Source organism: Vespula vulgaris, chromosome 6 (genome assembly GCF_905475345.1).
Source record: "Vespula vulgaris chromosome 6, iyVesVulg1.1, whole genome shotgun sequence".
In the NCBI taxonomy this organism is placed as follows: Eukaryota; Metazoa; Arthropoda; class Insecta; order Hymenoptera; family Vespidae; genus Vespula; species Vespula vulgaris.
Window position 1 is genome coordinate 5,816,410 of NC_066591.1, and position 20,641 is coordinate 5,837,050.

Genomic DNA, 20,641 nt, shown 5'->3' on the forward strand with positions numbered 1-20,641 from the left:
GCGATAAAAATAATTCATAAGAATAATAAGCAAGAATGTATTAAAACTATTTTGTCTGTAATATTTGTGTAATATTTTTATATATGATCGTATTTTCCTTTTTCAGATTTCATATTTTATTACTATTTCATACACATATACAAACTACATGATTTTAAAATTGTGAAATTGTATTACTATATTTTTTTTAATTTAATAGATAAAAAAGTGTCTTACATATAAACGATTTAATACGTATATCAGACAAAATGTAACTGCATACTTCGCGTTAGTATAAATGTAATAATATAAAATACATGTAATCTATTGGTTAAATATAGATCTGATCTCGTTATGGATATGTTTATGGCGGTATACAAAATTGTGTATGCATTTTATAATACGACACAAGGTGCAGTATACTTTTACTTTTTTTCCCCTTTTTTTTTTTCTTTTTTTAACGCGATATAATTCTTAAATATTGTGAAATATTCACAATTCTTTTCCTTTTTTTCCATAACGTATCTTGAATGATTTACATTATGTGTCTTAATTGTAGTAAACAATTGGTAATTTATTAAGCAATTATATCTTTATAACTTTATATATGGTTCTATATATTTCTATATTATTCTATATATTTCTATATATTTCTATATCATTCTATATATTTTTATGTATTTCTATATATTTGTACATAACATGCACTCATAAGTTCATATTTTTATTTAAATGTAAAACATGTTTACTAATACATCGAGAATTCGATATATTCAGTGCCAATTTTATGGCCATTTTAATACATTTTTTTTTCTTTTATTTCAGCATTACAATCTATGGCGAAATATATACGTATATAATTTTTTAATTATTAAATTATCAAAATTATGAAAATATTTGCCCATAGATTGTAAATAAAAATTTTGTCTTTCCACACATGCCCTTTTATATAGTTTTCTGTTACAGAGAGGTGTCGTTTTCATGTTTCAAGATTAAATATTGTAAAATATCCTTTTATATATCAGTGGGTATTAACAACAGTGTTGAAAATAATTTTTCAAGATTTGTCATATTATCATAGTATATGACGTAAAAATAAATTATGAATTATGAAAGATTATGAATTCATCATGCAAAATTTGTGTTTCAGGTTTTCCAGGTGCTTGGGTTAACAAGAAATCAATGTAAAATAATAATGTGGGAAGATAATCTAATTACATATTGATGACGAATGAAGAATTGAAATTATAAAAAATAAAAAATTGAAATATTCAATAAATTCGAACTAAACATAGTTAATTTCTGTTTCAGGAAATATCATCCATATTGGTAAGATTCGATTCCACTCTTCGTTGGTGAATTAAACATACTTAATTTCTGTTTCGGGAAATATCATCCAAATTGGTAAGATTCAATGCCACTCTTCGTTGGTTATTCTTTTCGTTTGTGAGATATGTATGTATGCATGTATGTGTGTATAAAATAATTCTTACTTTAATATGTTTTATTTTTAGAAAGTAATAAAATCATAAATTTCTTATGTCCACAGGTTATTTGTTTATTATATAAAATATGCATATTGATTTTGATTGTTTCTTGTCTAATTATAAAATGTTTTTAATACTTTATGTTCACAGGTGACTGTGAACAGCAGAATGCCAATTTATTATACAAAATTCGCACATTATTTCGATTACTTCTTGTTTAATTATAAAATATTTTTGATGTTTTATATTCACAGGTGATTATAAATGATGATTTATTATAGGAAATATGAAGTTCGCATATTATCTTGATTGCTACCTGTTTAATTATTAAATGTTTTTGACATTTTATGTTCACAGGTGAGTGCTACTTTATCATATGAAATTCGTGTATTACTTCGATTGCTTCTTGTTTAAAATATGGTTTAGATTTTTTATGTTCACAGGATTTCAGCATCGTGTGCAGCAAGGTTTCACATTAGTTTAATGGGAATAGAATTCCATAAAGGGCTCTATTCTTAACCGGGTAGGTAGGTCGATATCAAACGAATTCATAAGTTTTCATCTAGTCATGATCGATTAGAAAAAAATTTTTGATTCGTTTCGCGATTGATTTTGTTTCTTTTTTCTAATTATAATTATAATTCTTTAAAGTTATAGTAATTATTATTGAATATGTCATAATAATGATTTTATATAATAGCTTCTAAAATAATTTATATTAAAAGTAGAGTCTTTAGCCCGTGGGTCTCCGTAAGCAGCAACCTCCATGTGGTGAGACCTGGAAATTGATATTACTTGTGATATATGATAAATGTAAATAACATAAGTACTGTCAAGCTAATGGCTGCATTTAAATTCAATTAAAATTTATTATGATGATTTTAACTATCTTTCCAAATTTTTTATTTTCCAATCTCAATAAAGATTAGATAAATTAACTTTTTATTTAACAAAATCATTATTATATCTGTTTTGAAATTAAATAATACATATATGCAATAAATTTTTTTAATGATATTTTTAAAATTTCAAAAGAAATTTTTAATATTTCGTTGTCGGAATGTCAAAAGAAACTAAGCCGATAATTATCAAAGTCCGTGAAAGTACATTTTTGTTGATATATTAGGAATTTTCGTAGGAATTAAACAGGAATCTACTATTACAGCCGCGTTTTGCTTTGTCGCTAGAACAGGAGGTTGTTATTACCGGCAGTTTTACTTGGTTGATAAGTAAGAATTCGCTATTATAGACAATTTTATTCGGTTCGTAAAAACAAGAATCTGTTATTATCGATATTCGATGAAAATGGTATTTATATTACCGACCGATAATTTATTAATTTCTTGAAAATGATCCTTTGCTATCGAGACACTCGTCATATTTTTCAGTACTCCTTTTGCTCCGTTAAGGGGATATTTGCAATTCGCATGGAAACTCGAAAAATGATTTTTTTTTAAATTTTATTTGTTGTTTTGACGCGATAAATATGTAAAATGTACTACTTTTGTAAATTTTAGTGGAAATTGTTATCTAGTACTTTTTTATGGATAAAAAGATATGGAAAAAGAAGAAATCTATGATGAGAATTTGGAATTGAATGAAAGTGAAGAGGAATTTGATCCTTAAATATTAAAGAAAAATTTAATTGTTTTTATAATCAAGAATAATGTAAATGATAATGATTCTGAGCTTATTAATAGCGACAACGAAATTATAGTATGAGATAGACGAGAAGAATTGGAATTATTGAGAGTAAAAGAAAATTCGTCGAAACAGGAAGATGAATCGAGCGATAACACTAAAAGTGTGAAGATTACAGAAGGAATTAGAGTGTGGCCAGAAGTCATTGGATCACAATTTCCTTCAGATACTGTAGAACCGATGCAATATTTATAATTGTTTTTCATGGAAAAATTCCGGAAAAGAGACCTTGTTTATCAATGAAGAATTACGCCTTTTTCATTGTTAGCATAAACCACTATAAAACCAAGGGTGATGAATAGCCTTAAAGGAAATTTTTTTTGTAATTTATTTTATCCTAACTATAGCCGATATTATCGATATTGAATTTCAAAGTTCACGTCACCACAGATGAGGTTTAAGAGCTTCGAGCCCCATAAGATCCAAAGTTTAATCGGATCTGAAGTTGCCGTTGGTTTTCTTTGGACGGTGTTATCGGTCGTTCCTCTGCGTGAAATAATTCGGGAAAAAGTCAATCTGCCTAAAGTATTCTACATGTATTTCGCATTTCATTTGATCATCGTATATGAATTAAATCGATTATGTATATACATATCGAATATATTTTAATTATCGATTAATCGGCGTCATCTTTAATGACGATTGAAGGCAGAGCATCGAAAGCAGATTTCAGATATTATTTAGCGAATATTTAATTTTATATTAACCACATCTATAAATTGTGATAAAATAACATTAGTACATGCTCTTTATACTGTAATCTATATTCGTAATAGTAGATTTTGTGTATTTTTCTTCGTATTTCAAGATAATGGCAAGATAGAATATCATCGAGCTTATTGAATATATACGGTCATGTGTGTGCATATGTAAAACTGGACCACTACTAGATTATAAAAATATGGATCAAAAAAGACATTGAGTTAATAAACGCGATCGGATGAGTACATTTTTCTTGTTTATTAAATGCATTTTATACGAAACTTTTTCATTCTAACGAACAGAACTTAATTTTTCGAAGAGAGATAATGTAACGCGTTAGAATTTTTGATGTAAGCTCGATTTCGTATCGCGACAGGTAATTTTTATTCCACACTTTTAACTTGTTTTCTCACGCGAAACAACCACATTTTGTAGTTGTACGATCATTACGTCCTATAGCTATATAACCTATATCTATTTAACGTAAATTCGTCTTCCTCCCTCATTCTCTATCTTTCTCTCTCTCGTCGTTCGGTACGTTTCAAAATTACTGCCACGTTATCGAAGATTCAGCAGAGAGATAGTCGACTAATCTTCGTGTTTACGAATGCTTAGCTCGACTTAGCTTTCGTGCCACGTACCTAGCGTGCGAGAAACATTTGTATTTAATTCGAGTTCCTCTCTCTCTCCCCGTCTTTCTCTCTTTCTCTCTTTCTCTCTTCCTCCCCCTCTCTTAGAGTAACGAATATTCGAGCATTTTATAGACGAATATAACGTCGTCGTGACCTATCGAAACGAATAATGGACAATACATTATACCTGTCTCGTGTTAATATTTATTTCTATGAGAGATAAGATTATTTCGATGATATCTATTAATGAGAATTTCGATTTAATCGCAATATCCATGGTATTCAAATTTAAAATAGAAATTTTTTCGTATGTACATAAAATGAAAGAAAGAAAAGCTTATTATAATTTCTTTTTTCGATGGATAAAAACATCCGAGTAAAAGATAGTCGTTAGATGTATCCATTCGGTTATCGAAACGAAGTCAGTGCGAAGTGGTGGGGTGACCTCGACACGATCCAGCCAAAGGTCTTCTCTGAGACAATTTAATCAACTTCGGGAAGTTTGCGGGTAGCAGCGGTAGTCGGGTTCAGTGCATGCATTGTATACTAGCCAGGGGAATTTTGTGGACATTGCGCGGTCAACCACTATAATATTAATAGCTTCGGTATGAAATTTGCTTAATCATGACTAACGGGATGACCCAATGGAATCGGCCGACGGTTCGTCGTTGTCCAGCCGCTCGATGTGCCAATCTCCAAAGCGTCGGATTCTCGCCGAGCGCGACCGCGTTAAATTGATGCCAAAATTTGCCGGATTTGTCTCGGATACTAAAGCCCGCAATCCCTGTTCCTCTCCTCCTCCTCCTCCTCCTTCCTCTCTTTTTGAAGTATATGCGAGTGGACGTACATGTCTATCGTTCGTTATATTTCTCTGTGTACCTCTTCTCTTGCTCAGTTTCGGCAATTTTTATAGTAGATATTAAAACACGTCGAATAGGAACGACGTTAAAGACAAAACGAGGGTAAGAGAGAAGAGATGAAGAGAAGAGGCGACAAGGAAGAGAAGGAAGAGAGAAAGGATAGGGCTTCGGAGTGTCAGCTGCCGTTGGGATGGTAATGAGAGGTACCATAACGTTAACGGGCGAACGCATACATTCGAGCAATTACGGTGCTCCGACTAATTTCCGTCCCTAGGCAAACTTGAGGAATTTCAGGGTGGCGAGTACGTGGCTGCCGAGGACGACGCTGCCGAGTGTAAAAGGGGCAAAGCGTGCGCTGGGAGGTCGTCGTAGGACCGTGAAAGGAAGGAAGGAAAGGGTGGGGCTACGAGTGACCATTTCGCTAGATCTCCGCATTTTCCCATTCTCGCGAACACTCACGAACGACCGCGGTTACATATATGTACATATATACGTATATACATACGAACACAGACAAGACGCACGGTCCTCGCGTTTACGCTCGTCGCACGGCAAACGAGGGCTGGTACCAACGCGTTGCCTCACGGAGAAACGAAAGGGTACGAGGCTGAGAGGGATGTTTGTTAAAAGAATTTTCAGCGGCGAACACGCAGCCGGCAGCAGGTATTACGGGCTGGATTAATTCGCAACAAAAATATGTGAAATATTTTCGCCTCGTAGGGGATGGTTTGCTTCGGGGTTTGCTCGAGGGATGAGCAGACGCACGCGTACGTCCTGAACGGCAAAAAGTTCGTTCTCGCTTCTCTCTTTCTCTTTCTCTTTCTCTCTTTCTCTCTCACTCTTTCTCTTTCAGTCTCTCTTTCTCTTTCTCCGTCTCTTTCGGTACACCAATACGTTGTCTCATCTACACATGTATTTATGTATGTATGTATTATACTTGCATATGTAACACTGACTGACCCGCTCTCGACGCGTGTTTTGCTTTCGGATTGCGCGCCAAGTTTTTCACGATAAATCGTCGTCGCCGAGCCGACGACGACTACGACGAGGGTCAAAGACCGAAGAGACAAACGCACTCCGGACGAGCTTCGACCGCTTTGATATCGGACCTCCTAATGATGCTGACGCTACCAAGAGGGCGAGTGAAAGAGAAAAGCTCGCTTCTCCAGTGAGAAGAGTAAAAAGAGCGATTAATTATGCTTCCGTGCTTTGTTTCTTTCTAGTGGATACGATACGTTTTCCTTTCGTTTCACTTTTACCAAAATTCTCTTTTTCTTTTCTTATTTGTCAAGAGAGAGAGAGAGAGAGAGAGAGAGAGAGAGAGAGAGAGAGAGAGAGAGAGAGAGAGAAAGAAAGAGAAAGGAAGAAAGAAAGAAAGAGGGAGACCTAATAATGTAACGGGACTTGATTAATGTTTCGTGATATTTCATCAAGATTCGTATTAATTTTAGAAACGAATAGGTAGGAATAGTAGAGAATTTATGTTTTACTTTAAAAATATTGCTTCCTCTAATAAATTCGTTCGGATTTCATATAATATACATATTTTTTTTAGAAACTTCATTTCCACGTTATTATTTTGTTTTCTATTCATTGATATCACATTAACAGCTTATGATTATTAGTGATATACTGTAATGTATCGATAGATCGTTGAAAGATTTTATTGGGAATTGATTTATGTGTATAAATCGGGAAAAAGTATGATTTCAAGATCTCAAACTAACGATATTTCGAGCCAGACGAACGAGAGGAAGAACGTTCTTTGTGCTGGCATCGTTTATAAATATAGCAATGGTATGTAAATGGAAGATCTGTGGCATTCACGAATCGTTCTCGTACCGGTCTCGTTGCTATTCTCACGTGTCCGGACATCGTTCCGCGTCCAAAGATTCTTCAACTGAATTCCTTCGCAGGTGCTGAGAATAGTCAAGTCATTCAAGATCTTGGCTCGAGTCGAGCCATTCTTCTCTCTCTCTCTCTTTCTCTCTCAAGAGTATCTCTCCTTCCGTCTTAACTCCAACAGGGAAGTCGACTCTGTGCATGGATTAGCGCGTTCACGCGAACAAACGTTTTCCGTTTCCCGATGAATCTCGAATACTTAAGTAAGTACTTACATACGTACATCGTTAAAAATGATGATTTCATTTTGTGAGAAAATATATAATATATAATTACTATTGAAAGAGATGTGAAAGATTGCTTATAGGTCTTTCTTTTTTTTGTTTGTGAATATCCTCTGATATTCCATACTTACGTAATATAAAATGGTAGAATTTACTCATAACTCTTTTTTTCAGATATTAATTTTCCTTACAATACTTTACAAAAGAAAGGGAAGAAAGAATGAATCCATTTGTCCGTTGAACGACTCGTCGTACGGTGCAATCGACTATGTTTTCTCTTTAAAGATAAAACCGGATAAAAAGTTCCTCCTGTAAATTCTCGGTCGTGATTAAACTCGAATTACACGCATCAACGTTGGAAGTAAGGTGTAGGATGGAGTATGTAGGGGTGCATTCGACGTAATCGAAGTATCGCGTGCGGCTTTGCTCCCGGAACGATAATTCCATTACGCGAGAGAACAAACGTACTCTCGCTTTCTTTTACTCTCTAACACGTATAAGCCAAAGGTAGGACATTTTTATCGGCGGTGATCTGATATTTTCGCCGATCGAGCGACACAACGAACGAGAGGGTAGGTAAAAGCTGCTGCTGCGTGAGATACGCGAGTAATTCTCGTCGCATGGGAAAGCCACGTTCCAACGGGCATAAATATATCGACGAACGCTATTCCACGGATGGCTTCTCCACGACACATCGACGAACAGATCGCGTCGCCGCAATCGGCTTCCAACTACTACTCTCTTCGGCATTTCGCCACCTCCTTCCTACGTATTCTTCCTACGGTCTCTATTTATGTTCCCGCATTACTTTACCTGTCGTATTTCGTTTCAAAAGACGAGTACAATTCATCGGTTTGGATTTAGGAAGGAATAGTCACGATGTATCTTGCACCGATTCGATATCTTGTATTTTGCCGATCTACCGTTCGAATCGTTCCACGTAAAATCGATCATTTTTTAAAAAATGATTCTTTGATTGCGTTAAAAATCAAATTTTTTACTTACCAATTGGTTCTGAATAAATGTACGTAAACATATGGGATTTGGAATGGAAATTATTTATATGGACATCTATTCAGTTAAAGCAACCACTCAATCTGCTAAGCAGAGAAAAGATTATATTAAGAAGATTAAGAATTGGCCTTGTCAAATTAATGCATTCATTTTAATATTTAAATGTGATCGGTCTTATTGCGATAGCTATAATTCAGGGCTGTTAAACATATTTTATAAGTATGTTATATTTCAATGATGGTAAATAAATTAATTAAAAAAGAAAAAAAGACAAAAAATAAATATACGTAAAATGATAGGAAAGAATATTAAAAATTTTATATTACATTACATTATATATTATAACACATGATTTACAATGCATTATTTAATAATATTTTTCTTCCTTCATTACGGCCAATTGAAGGATCATAACATATTTGATTTAAACGAAATTCAAGATCTTGCTCGAATAATTATAACTCGATTTCACGTTGAACGATTCAATGCATCTTTTAAATTCGCTTTCAATCATAAAAAGTTATCTCGTAATGAGTGTTACAAAAAATTTGTTTTCCATCTACGTGAAATATTTAAAAAATGGAAACGGAGCTTTTTGAGCTTGTTTTTTCGTTTCAAACTCTCGAGTGATTCGATACGATGATATTTACCTTTAAAGACAGTAATTCGATCGTTTACCGCGGATCTTCTTTGCTCATCGAAGAACCGTTTTATCTCAGCTCTTTTTCGTCTCGAAAGCTCTTGAAAAAAACTGTGCTTGCAGGCAAGACACTCGTTGTTGTCGTTTTTATAGTTACTTGATCTTCAAACGGGACCCACTAACGATCCTTTTACGAAGGCGAGCATGCGTTATCGAATGTTTTTCCAAGAATTTATAGGGACAAGCTCGCTCATTTTATCATCTCTTTTAGCCTGGCCTTGTAAATAAAACTTTTAATTGAATGTTAACTAGAACTTCCAAGTTAAAGTTACTCGAGAAAAAAGATTTTAATGAAGTATCGTGGTTTAAAAATTTCAGCAAAATAAGTATGATATACGAGTGTAAAAAAATGTACGAGTGTTCAACGAAAATATACGAATCTGTTAGAAATTAAAAAAGGATACCATCTAATTATTTCATATGATAGGATTATCGTATTACGAATACATACGAAATAAATGTAAATACTTTTATTCTAATTATATTTCTAATTTTGATTTTTTCTTTTCATTTTATGAAATTTTAATTATTATTATTATCATCATTTTTATTCTTCTTCTTCTATTGTTGCTGTTGTTGTTGTTGTTATTGTTATTGTTATTGTTATTATTATTATTATTTTATTATTATTATTATTATTATTATTATTATTATTATTATTACGGATGACTGTTCGATATCGTCCATCGTTCGATCAAAGCTTTTATCCTGTGCTCCATACTTCCCGCTCTCGAGTTTATCACTAGAATTTAACGATCCTCTTTATCCGTGGGACACAATCGTGCACGCATCGCATTGAAGAGAGTCGAATCGAACGAACGAGGTCTCTTCCTTCTTTACGGGCCTCACTTTTTAGAGATCCCATATAAACCCGCTGGAATTGTCAAGCTCGCCAAAGCGAATCCTAGTAATAAAAATCGGCTCTGCGTATCCGTCCATTCACGCACCCTTTCTTTTCTCTTCTTTTTCTCTCTGTCTCTTTGTCTCTTCTCTCTCTCTCTCTTTCTTCTATCGGTACCATCATTGCATTCACGAGTGACGATCGATTACAATACGTCACGGACAATACCATTCCGAACAGTGCGAATTTCATTCATTCGTTCGTATCGCACAGGGCGCACGGGAAAAGTCAAACTGCCATGACGCTTTCATATTTTCTCTTTCCATCTCTCTCTCTCTCTCTCTCTCTCTCTCTCTCTCTCTCTCTCTCTCTCTCTCTCTCTCTCTCTCTCTCTCTCTCTCTCTCTCTCTCTCTCTCTCTCTCTCTGCGTAAGTCTTGCGTGAATTCCCATTGCGTCGCATCGAACGCAGGTATAAAAAGTTATTCGTTGAGTATTATCGTCGATATGATCCTTCTTCGGCATTGTTTCACGCTTCTCTGCGTATCTCCGAGCCGGATGTCGATTTTACGCGCTAGCTTTTCCGAGCTTGCATCGTACCAACTGGGATTTGGATGCTGTAAGTTTCAACCAGATACGAATCGGCACATTTTTTATAAACACGTCTAAAGCGTAGTTTCGCGAAATGCGAATCGATAAATATCGTAGATAAAGAGAAGTTTGCAAGGCTTTTTTATCGAGTATTCAACACTTTAGATCAGTTTATGTTTATTTTATTTTTCTTTTCTTTTTATAGTTTTTTGTTCGCAGCGTTTTGTTAGATGTACATTTTTCATCGAGACAGTAGTTCATTAATTTCTTCTCGTGACGAAGTTTTCTCGATTTACAAACCCTAAAGCAACGAATTGATTCGGTAGTTTCTTTTTATTACCTGAGAAGTAGATCTGCCAGTAGCAGTATCGTTTTCTCGTCTCTTCTCTCGAGCTAGCTGTCTTAAATATTACGTGGTCGTGGCTGTTGCAGTTGAAGCGATGCTTTACGAGTCTCCTGAGCTTTACACGTACGAAAGCATTAAACTCTCGTCCAGGTGGTAACCGCGTAGTCGTAACGTAGCAAATGAAATGTTGCTACTTTTACGAAAGAACGACCACGGTTCTACGGTTTAGCGGGGGAGAGAGGTCAAGAGAGAGAAAAAAACCTAGAGACAGCCAAAAGATACGTTTAAATTCTTACTGTAAGCTTCGAAAGAGATATATGTATATAATTTTTTTACCTTCAAATGATTACAGTAAGGATGAGTGGCTGCTGCAAATAAAATGTGACAGATAACATATTCAACGTTATATCGGCTATAAAGAAAAACTCGGAATGTCAATTTACGAATAAGTAAAGAAAGTGATGCATTTTACTGTATCATTTCTTATATAGTTTTTTGTACGATTATTTACCGCATAAACATAGATAGCAAACTTTCAAAGAGATATCTTTAAAATCTTTCATAATCATCTTCTATACCTACATATACGTACAACTTTGATATTATATATACATTAAAATAGAGTTTATCTTGTATACGTATCCACGCTCGACTTTGTAGGATATACGAATATGATAATGTTCGACGAATTCTGCTTGACGTATACGTTGGATGCGTTTGGCGGCGAATGCTCTTATATGGAACGAATGATAGATATACGAACGCTTGTTAAGCATACGCGAGATACATATGGAGAAATATGGTCGGCCGACGAATAATGCAATATCTACTGAATACTAATCGCGCGTTCACCGTGATATATTCGCGCTACACCAAACCTCGCATAACTTTCGTTGGGTAAACGTCGACGAGGAAGACGCGTGACGAAGGATAATTTATTTATCGTGATAATTATTTTAAACTCTCTTTTCCGGAACGACGACAATGACGACGACGATGACGACGAACGAACGGAGTTTCGGAACTATAAAGTAACTTACGTCGTTGTTGTTTTTTACCGTTCCGGTGAAGTAGAAAATTTTCGGACCGAGCCTTTTTGCTCCACGAGTAACAGTGACTGATGGCTCATCATCGCGCGCCATTGTGTTCGGAAACGAATGGCCACGTATCTTACTCTCCTTCGGGATAGACGGTGCGACTTTATTCCCATGCACGCGCGCGCGCGCGCGCACAATCGCCGTGTTATCGACCCGTCGAACAATTTCTAGCTGAAACCACGTGGTAATAACCTCCAATGCGGTGACACAGTTTTTCGAAAGACGCGAAAAGGAAAAATAATGATACGTGTCGTAGACAGGAACTGGATATATATTTCAAATCCAACATGCTGTGCGGTACAACCCATTCGTGGTTAATATAAAAGAAATTTTTATTGATTAGTTGTTACATTTTACATGGATTAGTTTTCGTTGCGTCTGGATTATCTGTTTAATAAATGTTTCTTGATTTCTAGTTATAGCCATCGTCTAATTTCCTATCTTAATAGTATGTTTATTCGTGGTTAAATCATTTAATTATCTACGTCATCTGTTATCGCGTAATCATCTTGTCAAAAATCTGTATTCCTACTCATCGTGCATTCAAATTATATACGAGCTAAGCGTTTACGTGCTCCTTTCATTGATAGAGAGAAAGAGAGGAACCGAGGTACATACACTCCCTACGTGACACTTTCGCGCGGAAAGTGTAAATCATGAAGGCCAAAAAGCCGTACGCTTTCGAGCGCGCACACAGTCGACCAGATGGATCGTTAAACGCGCTTAATATGCAGGTAATGCGTCGAGACAGCGTACCCACCGCCTGTCCATATTAAATTCTTAGCGGATTCCACGCGTCGCGCTTAATGTCGTTCATTAATCAATGCTTTGTGCGAGCGCCACTAAGTGGGATCCAAATGTTTCGACAAGACGAGCTTATTTTTATTTTCAAGCGTGCTACCCTCGTCCTCTCTCTCTCTCTCTCTCTTTTTCTCTGTCTCTCTCGAAGAGTTTCGCCCCCATTGTGCGTCGCGTCGTAACGTTTCACCGATACAACGTTGCAGCAGACACCGGCCGATGCTTGTCCCGGTATATTACCGCCTGAATACATTGTAAGTTATGGGGCCCCATTATATGTAAAGCAGGATGTGTCAGGTCAGCTATACTCGTCCGTTCTCCCATCCGAGGAGAGCGAAGACGTTCACGTGGGGAGCGCCTCGTCATTCTTCGAACGATCGCGTTAATACGACGGAGAAAGGACTTTTCGTCGCGTTAGAAAACCTAATTTAGAGCTAGGGCTAAGGATGAGGCTGTTTGGGTATTCAAATCCACGAATTTTCTCCGGAATACCGAATTTTTTTTCGGCTACGGCGATCGGTCCGGTCCGTGAGATAAAGGATTACATCGTTTGTCGATTATTTATCTTTTTTAATCAAAGATCCGATTAAGGGATCCTTTCGTTTATAATATACCTGAGAAATGAGAGCTCGCTTTAATATATACATTTTATTTGGAACCGCTGAAGTTATTTTTTTAAGTAGTGCGCGCTTCATATTCATCAGATATTAAAAGAAAATAGTGGATGCCGCGCGCCTACAAGTATAATATTCATATCTATGTATATCTCTTTACTTTCTGCGGAGAATATGAAATACGTTTTCCGCATATGTATTATTCAGTCGTTGCTTTTTGTTCGTTTCCCGGCCCGCCATTTTAATTTATATCAAGATAATTTCGTTGCGTAACGACGAAATAACAATTTCTTGTTTCTTCATTTATTTGTGATACATTATTAGCCCGTTAATTAGCATGTTTTACATTTGTTTGTTTTATTTTGATCGTTGTTTGTCGAATGCATTTTGTATAGTCATCGATGCATTCTACGTGTGGTAATGCAAGCGAACTTTAACAGATGCCGCCACATTTTCCTTTCTGTCTTTAAAACATTCGGGGACATTCCATGAAATTCCTGGTGTGATGGATTTGCGAAACCTACATCATTTCCATCGGGAAATAAATGAATGCGAAATTGTTTAAGTAATTGGAAATATAACACATAACAATAACAAAAAAATAGAAATATACGAGGTTGACCAGCAAATATCGAGGATTTATTTGCAGTCGAATCATCGATGTACGACGTGTAAACCGTATATATCACTGCGAATCGTTAGGAACCTCGTGCATCGATGTTGTTTGATGTTGGACGTTGCTGCGGTGGTGGCATGCGGCGGAAAGGTTAATAATATCAATCGATACCGCGGGCAGAAATTTTTCATACTCTCTACCCGGTATTTGTGGACGTCTACTGCAGCACGGCTTATTGGTCGATCGTGTACGAGTTGTGTGTGTGTACACGAGACACGCCAACTGACCATTATGCAGATTTCTAATGATTAGATATATCGGTCCTACCTCGGTAAAATGAATGTAATGTACCTTTGCAGAATTCTACCTTTGCTACGTTCATCCTGCCCCGTTGGTACTTCCCTAATTCGTTATCTTGACTAACGACCTCTTGTCTTTTACTTGAGAGAGAAAGGAGGGATGGTAATTCAATAATAAGTCGAAGAAATTTCCGAAGTTAATTTTGAACAATCCTGAAACAACAAACTTCACTATCATATAGGTTTAATGTATATAAGTAAATTATTCTATTTAAATAGTTTATCAGTCAAGCAATTTAAATAAGGTTTCCATTTGAATGCAAAACTTCTTTCTGTCTCATGAGGTATAACTTCGCTAGCAAGAAAATTGCTAAGTTATCCTTCTAATAGTTTCAAATTCCGTGTGGTCGATATTTAATACGATCGCATAAGTGAAATTTACGAGATGATTTATAACAGGTTGCTCTACTTTATTTCTATCATTTTCGTTGGTTATATCAAAGTTTGTTATTGAAAATGAGAGACAAATTACCGCATCTTCGGAAGAAAATATTTGGAAGTAATAATGACGGGAAAAAGTTAATTCTTTTCCGATAAATTGAGAATAGTCGATATTTGGATAGTCTTGAAGTCTTATTCGTTCGCCGTGCGGTGGGAAGTACGTGCCAAAGGCTAAAGAGTTAATATTGTCGCACAGGTGTTGCCATAACGAGGGTCTTCTCGTGTCTCCTTAATACACAGGTCGTTGGTAACACCAGCCAAGTGGAAAAGCAACGCGGCGCGATCTCGAAGCGTAACAACGGTAGGAAGACGTCGCTTTACGCTGTTTATGAGTGCAGTAATCTTTAAAGCGGCCTGCTAACTGTGACACCAAAAGAACGTTTCGATGCTGCTGGAAGGCGAGAGCATAAGGAAAACATTTTCACGATCCTTGCCAAGTATATCGCATTCTTGACGGTATATCTCTCGCGAAATATATAATACACTTCGTGAGTTTGGAACATTAGTTGCGAGGAGTAATAAATAAGAAATCGTTCGTAACTTATATCTATATTTTCTCGAATCGATCACCTTTTCTTGAATTTTTTCTCTATAAGAAAAGTACAAACAGAATATCACGACAATTTCCAAAATGTCCAACATATGTCTTTTGTCCTTTTTGTCATTAATTTTGAACAGTTGGAAAAGTAGTTTGTAAGACGATGCTACAGTGTCGTGGGCCCTTTGATAAAACCCGTGAATGATTCGTCGAATGTTAATGTACCATCGCATTAATATTCATGAGTAGCCTATCTCTCGCGCGTCCCAACATTTACAACTGAAACGGATACGTATGAAGCTGTGCGCGCAGGCACCCTGTCTCTCTCTCTCTCTCTCTCTCTCTCTCTCTCTCTCTATGTATATACACACACACACACACACATATATATATATATATCTTTTTCTTTCTCTCGGTTGCATTCCTTGAGAACCGAGTACGGTGACTTCGAAAAGAAACGACGATGCGGCTGGCTCGACGCGTTCGCTTTTTCGATGAATAAAGAGTGCCGTAGTACGATTTTATTGAATCTACTAGAAAAGATACGTCATTGCGGAATGATCGGCTCTCTTAAAATTTCCTTCCAGGTCGGTGACTTTTTTATTGGATTACGTAGCTCGATATAGCGGCTGTAAGTTATGCTCAATATTAGCATATTTCAAGCTGTATAATTTATGCATCCATTACATCACCAGGGAGAAAGGGGAGAAAGTTAAAGGGGTGGACTTCGTACATTACCTTGGATTCGAAAAGGGGACGAAGTAGAACGACGATGATGACGACGACGACGACGACTACGACGACAACGAAGAGGAGGCTCACCACCGAAACGAGGAAGTCTCGTTTATTGATTTTATCTCCTAACAAAATACGTACGTTCGCATGATTAACTGCCTTAAATTCGGACGCATCAATTACGTCGCCTCGAAATATTCCAGATACCTATATACTCTCGTTGGCTACGATACGAACATGCACGCGAGAACAGGTTTAATGCTTGCTACGCTTCATGAATAATTATTAAAAGATTTAAATTATTCTTTCCGATAAACATCGAACCATTAGGAAAAGTTGTAAATAAACGAGATCTTCGCGCCGTTGTACATATATATACTTACTACGCATTCTCATAATATCGGCAAGCACCTTTAAACGTGCGCGTACGATTACATAGGTAAATATTTACATATACGTGTGTGTGTGTGTATATATATATATATTATATCCGTAGATATACAAAATAATTAAGGTCGTACTTCAAAGTCGCGAAACGAAAATAGGCTTGGCTTTCGTCCGGTATTCCTACGTGGATTCAGATTCGATTATCATTACGAACTCAGCTGTAGACTTGGCCACCGTCTGTGCGTTTCTGCGTTTCGCATTATTATCTCAATGATAATACTAATTAAGGCGCCTCCGGCCAATCGTAATAACACTTTCCACGTAATATGTGCACCTAATCCGAAGTAGCGGCATATGGTCGAACATGCCGGGCTCTTACGAAGAGCCCGTAACGTTCTCTACTCCGTTACGCTTCTTACTCCTCTTGAACTTAAATTTTCCCATTAAAATGTTATACCGTTCCCCATTTACAGGTCGTACCGTGGATACTTCGGGAGGTAATATTATCGATCAGTCAACTCCAAGAGGATACGACGACGAAGAACGAACGAGATGATGAAGAATTCCGATTTATGGTTTTCCTCTCTCGGGTATTACTTACCTTATTGTTGTTGTTGTTGTTGTTGTTGTTGTTGTTATCATCATCGTATCGTATGCGGCCGAATTCCTCTCGCGTTAAAGTATTCTTGTAAAAATAGGAACGCGCTCAACGTAAAAGGTTATTTTCGTAATGCATGAATTTAAACAGGAAAAGAGAAAACGAAAATTATTATATACGGATAAAACGGAGATAGGTACATATATGTAAAACGATCGTTTCGATCTATTTCAAACTAATAGCTATCTAGTCAGTTAATGGTGATAAAAAATTTATACAAAAATAAGCTTGAGTTATTATGAATTATCAATACGTCCGAACAGCATTTATATAAGTGGCATGTCGTGCGAAATAGCACTCACCTTGTCGTGTACTCGTCCGATCTTCCGTGTCGTACCGTGATAACGTTCCAGATACTCTCTCGTTAATTGTGAGCGGAAAGCAGTCGAGTCATACGTTATCCTAATTATGCACATAATAAATTACATGCAAAAGCACGCGTCGAGCTTTCTCCTTCTTTCTCTCTCTCTTTCTCTCTCTCTTTTCTTTTTCTTTTTCTCTCTTTACGCTGTTTTAGTCAATGTTTGCTTATGTACATAAACGCATAAACCGAGCATATTCGTCTTTTACGTTAAATAACATCGGACAGATATACATGTACATGAGAAAGGGGGAGACAGAGAAAGAGGGAGAAAAAGAGAGATGAAAAGAGAGGAGAGTCGGTGAATTTACTGGGAACCATCTTCGAATGAAATCGTTAAGGCAACGGCACTTTCGCAATGAGAACGAATCAAGCAAGCGTGCTCTCTATCCCTCTTTCCTTCTCCTTCTACCTCTCTGTCTCTCTCTCTCTTTCACCTCCTCTTTCTCCGTACTGTGGTCATGGTAATTAGATATGGTATCTTTGAGCTAATTAAATCACTTTTTTACTTGATTAATTAGTAGTCGGTTGAGACTTGCCTTCTACGTTTCGTTTCATGGCGAGAGGACGGATCACGAATACGACCCTGTGCACGATGCACCACCACTCTTATATATTCCAAGTCTCGCGATTCGTCGAGTTCTCCGCTTCACGGAGTGGTGCTCTCGCCGGCATCGGTTGAAAGGTGACGTTGTTCTATGGTATTCAGGCCGATTTACCGCAAGTAGCTGCTTTGATGCGACCATGGATAAAACTGAATCCAATTCTGAGATGCATGGAATTACGAGAAATCCTTAGAAGGAGATCTTTATAAAGGGAAGTTCATTTCGTCGTTTAAATCTTCATTAAAACATGTGACAATTTGTTCATCAAAATCAGTCCAGAATTACGCCTGGACCATTGATATTATTATAACACTGGTGGGCTGGTACGCTGTCTTTAGATATCGATAATAAAGAGAAGCTGAATATAAAGATAACGGACTAGTAACAATATCACATAGTATTTTATTACAGTTCTTTCTACGTTGTTCGTTGAATGTTCTTTTATTCCAAGTTCAAAGAAATAATTTTTAAAAATAGAGACAGAGAGAGAGAGAGAGAGAGAGAGAGAGAAAGGAAGAAAATTGAAGGTTCTTACGTTTTCTATTTCTTCCTCGCTCCGTCGTATCGTATAATGGATTTAGGGGACGAAGGTCGAATAATTTTGCGAATACGTTTCCGTCGGTCTCTGTCTTTCATCGTTGAACGTGATTATAATTCTCTGTTAGAGGATCCTTCGTTGACTTTCCCCAAAGCCAAGGGATTTCTTCGGTCAGGATGAGGCAACCGTTATGCGTAGAAATGAAAAAATTTTCTTTTATCGGTAGTATGGTAATAAAGTTTCCATCTTCAAGCTCCTCTGGTTTTCTCCGAAGAATACCGGAACTTTCTATGCCGATGATTCGACTTTACTTCCATGGAAGTACCAATTAATCTTCTCCTCGAAGCGTGAAACTTCAAAAATGATATAAATCTACGTATTTAAATGCTTTACGTTGTATGTATCGTTACAAAATTACGAATCGATATCACTTAGTCGTTCGTAGAATTTATGAAGAAAGAGGAATATTTTTCTTTATAAATGTCACTTGAGATCTTTTTTTCCAGCGAAGAAAATTTTTGATTGAAAACATTGTCGATGAAAATATCGCAGCACGCATGTAGGAGTTAAAAATTCGATTCGATTCGATCGACTCGACGATTAAGCCTTAGTAGCCCGGTCAACTTTATTAGTCGAAGCGAAGTACGTGTCAAGGGTAGTGCGAGAAGCGTTAAAAGGATCGCTTCTTCGAAGATGGCATTAACCGGCCGATGAGATAAGTGAACTCCTTAGAATTCAGCTGACTCTGATGCCTCTCCTAGCCACCGTCGCATACGCTGCAATCTGCATTTTTAAACATCTCGAGCGCCTTACCAAATGCCGCCTGCTTCGTATCCAAGAAGAGGCGAAGAAGAAGCTTCTTCAACGTCGGCTGTCTTTCGAGATTAAGGTCGCACCGGGATAATTACGCTTATTAACATCGCCGAGTGGTGGGCGTTTCTTTCGTACCTTTCTTCGATCGTTCGAGATGTTACGCGACACGATGCATAGTAGTCGGAAATCCCAAAAATCAGACCAAAATGAAGGCATTTTTCAATTTAGCTGAAACTTGATATACTAAGGCTTTCGTGATCGCTGATTACGGATCTAAAGTTAAAATTACAAAAATAATATGTTTGCAAATTTTTACTGAGAATAAAAAATATTACATTACAAAATGAAAATAAAAACGAAAATACAAACTTGTAATTAAACTTTTAAATAGTCGCGTAATAAAAAATGGTAAAAGAATCGGTCGGTATGAATTAAAAGTCTGTGATTTTACGTCAGTTTCGTGTCATACGCTTCAGTGGCGTAAATTGAATAACTGTTCATATTATGTCTATCATAACTATTTCAATCATTATTTAAATTATTAAAATTCACGTCAAACGTATCGTCAATATCAACTGCTTAACTTTCATAGATCACTCTTGGTATACATTGTCGTAAGCGAAATTAATAGATTAACTGCTTTCGTCGTTAAATTTTTTAATTATTTTTGTGACAATTTTTTCAAACTGAGAATGTATAGATCAGATGCAACTAATAATCGTAAGAAAATATCTTTTGTATTCTTCTCTCGGGAACTCTTTCGCGAGGAATCTTCATGTAAAAAAGAAACAAATTTAATCTTTGTATGATCTCTATGCATCAGCTTAAGAAAAATTCATTGGAACTAATAACAAGAAGGAACAAATCCTTCAAAACCGTACAACACTTTTGTTACTATACGAAACTTTTGAAAAATTATTTCGTATTTTCAAGTCTAAACAAAACATGATATTGTAGAATAGATAACTTTTAGTCTTTATCTTTAATACTTGTGCGTAAAGTTTTATCTTTTATTCTTTATAAAAAATTTTGCAATTGTTCAACTTTAACTATCTTAGACAACAACATTAACTAACTTATACATACTGGTATAAATATTCTATT

At 36.2% G+C, this 20,641-nt stretch overlaps 1 long non-coding RNA gene across 10 annotated transcripts in view; it reads left to right on the forward strand.

The window, feature by feature from the left end:
* Positions 1-2,199: 2,199 nt before the first annotated feature.
* The window catches only part of LOC127064733 (uncharacterized), a 220,390-nt gene continuing 201,948 nt past the window's right edge, over positions 2,200-20,641 (forward strand). For all 10 annotated transcript variants that reach the window (XR_007781812.1, XR_007781811.1, XR_007781808.1 and 7 more), the window contains exons 1-2: positions 2,200-16,312; positions 17,036-17,152. This is a non-coding gene — a long non-coding RNA (uncharacterized LOC127064733). The remainder of the gene's footprint in view (positions 16,313-17,035; positions 17,153-20,641) is intronic.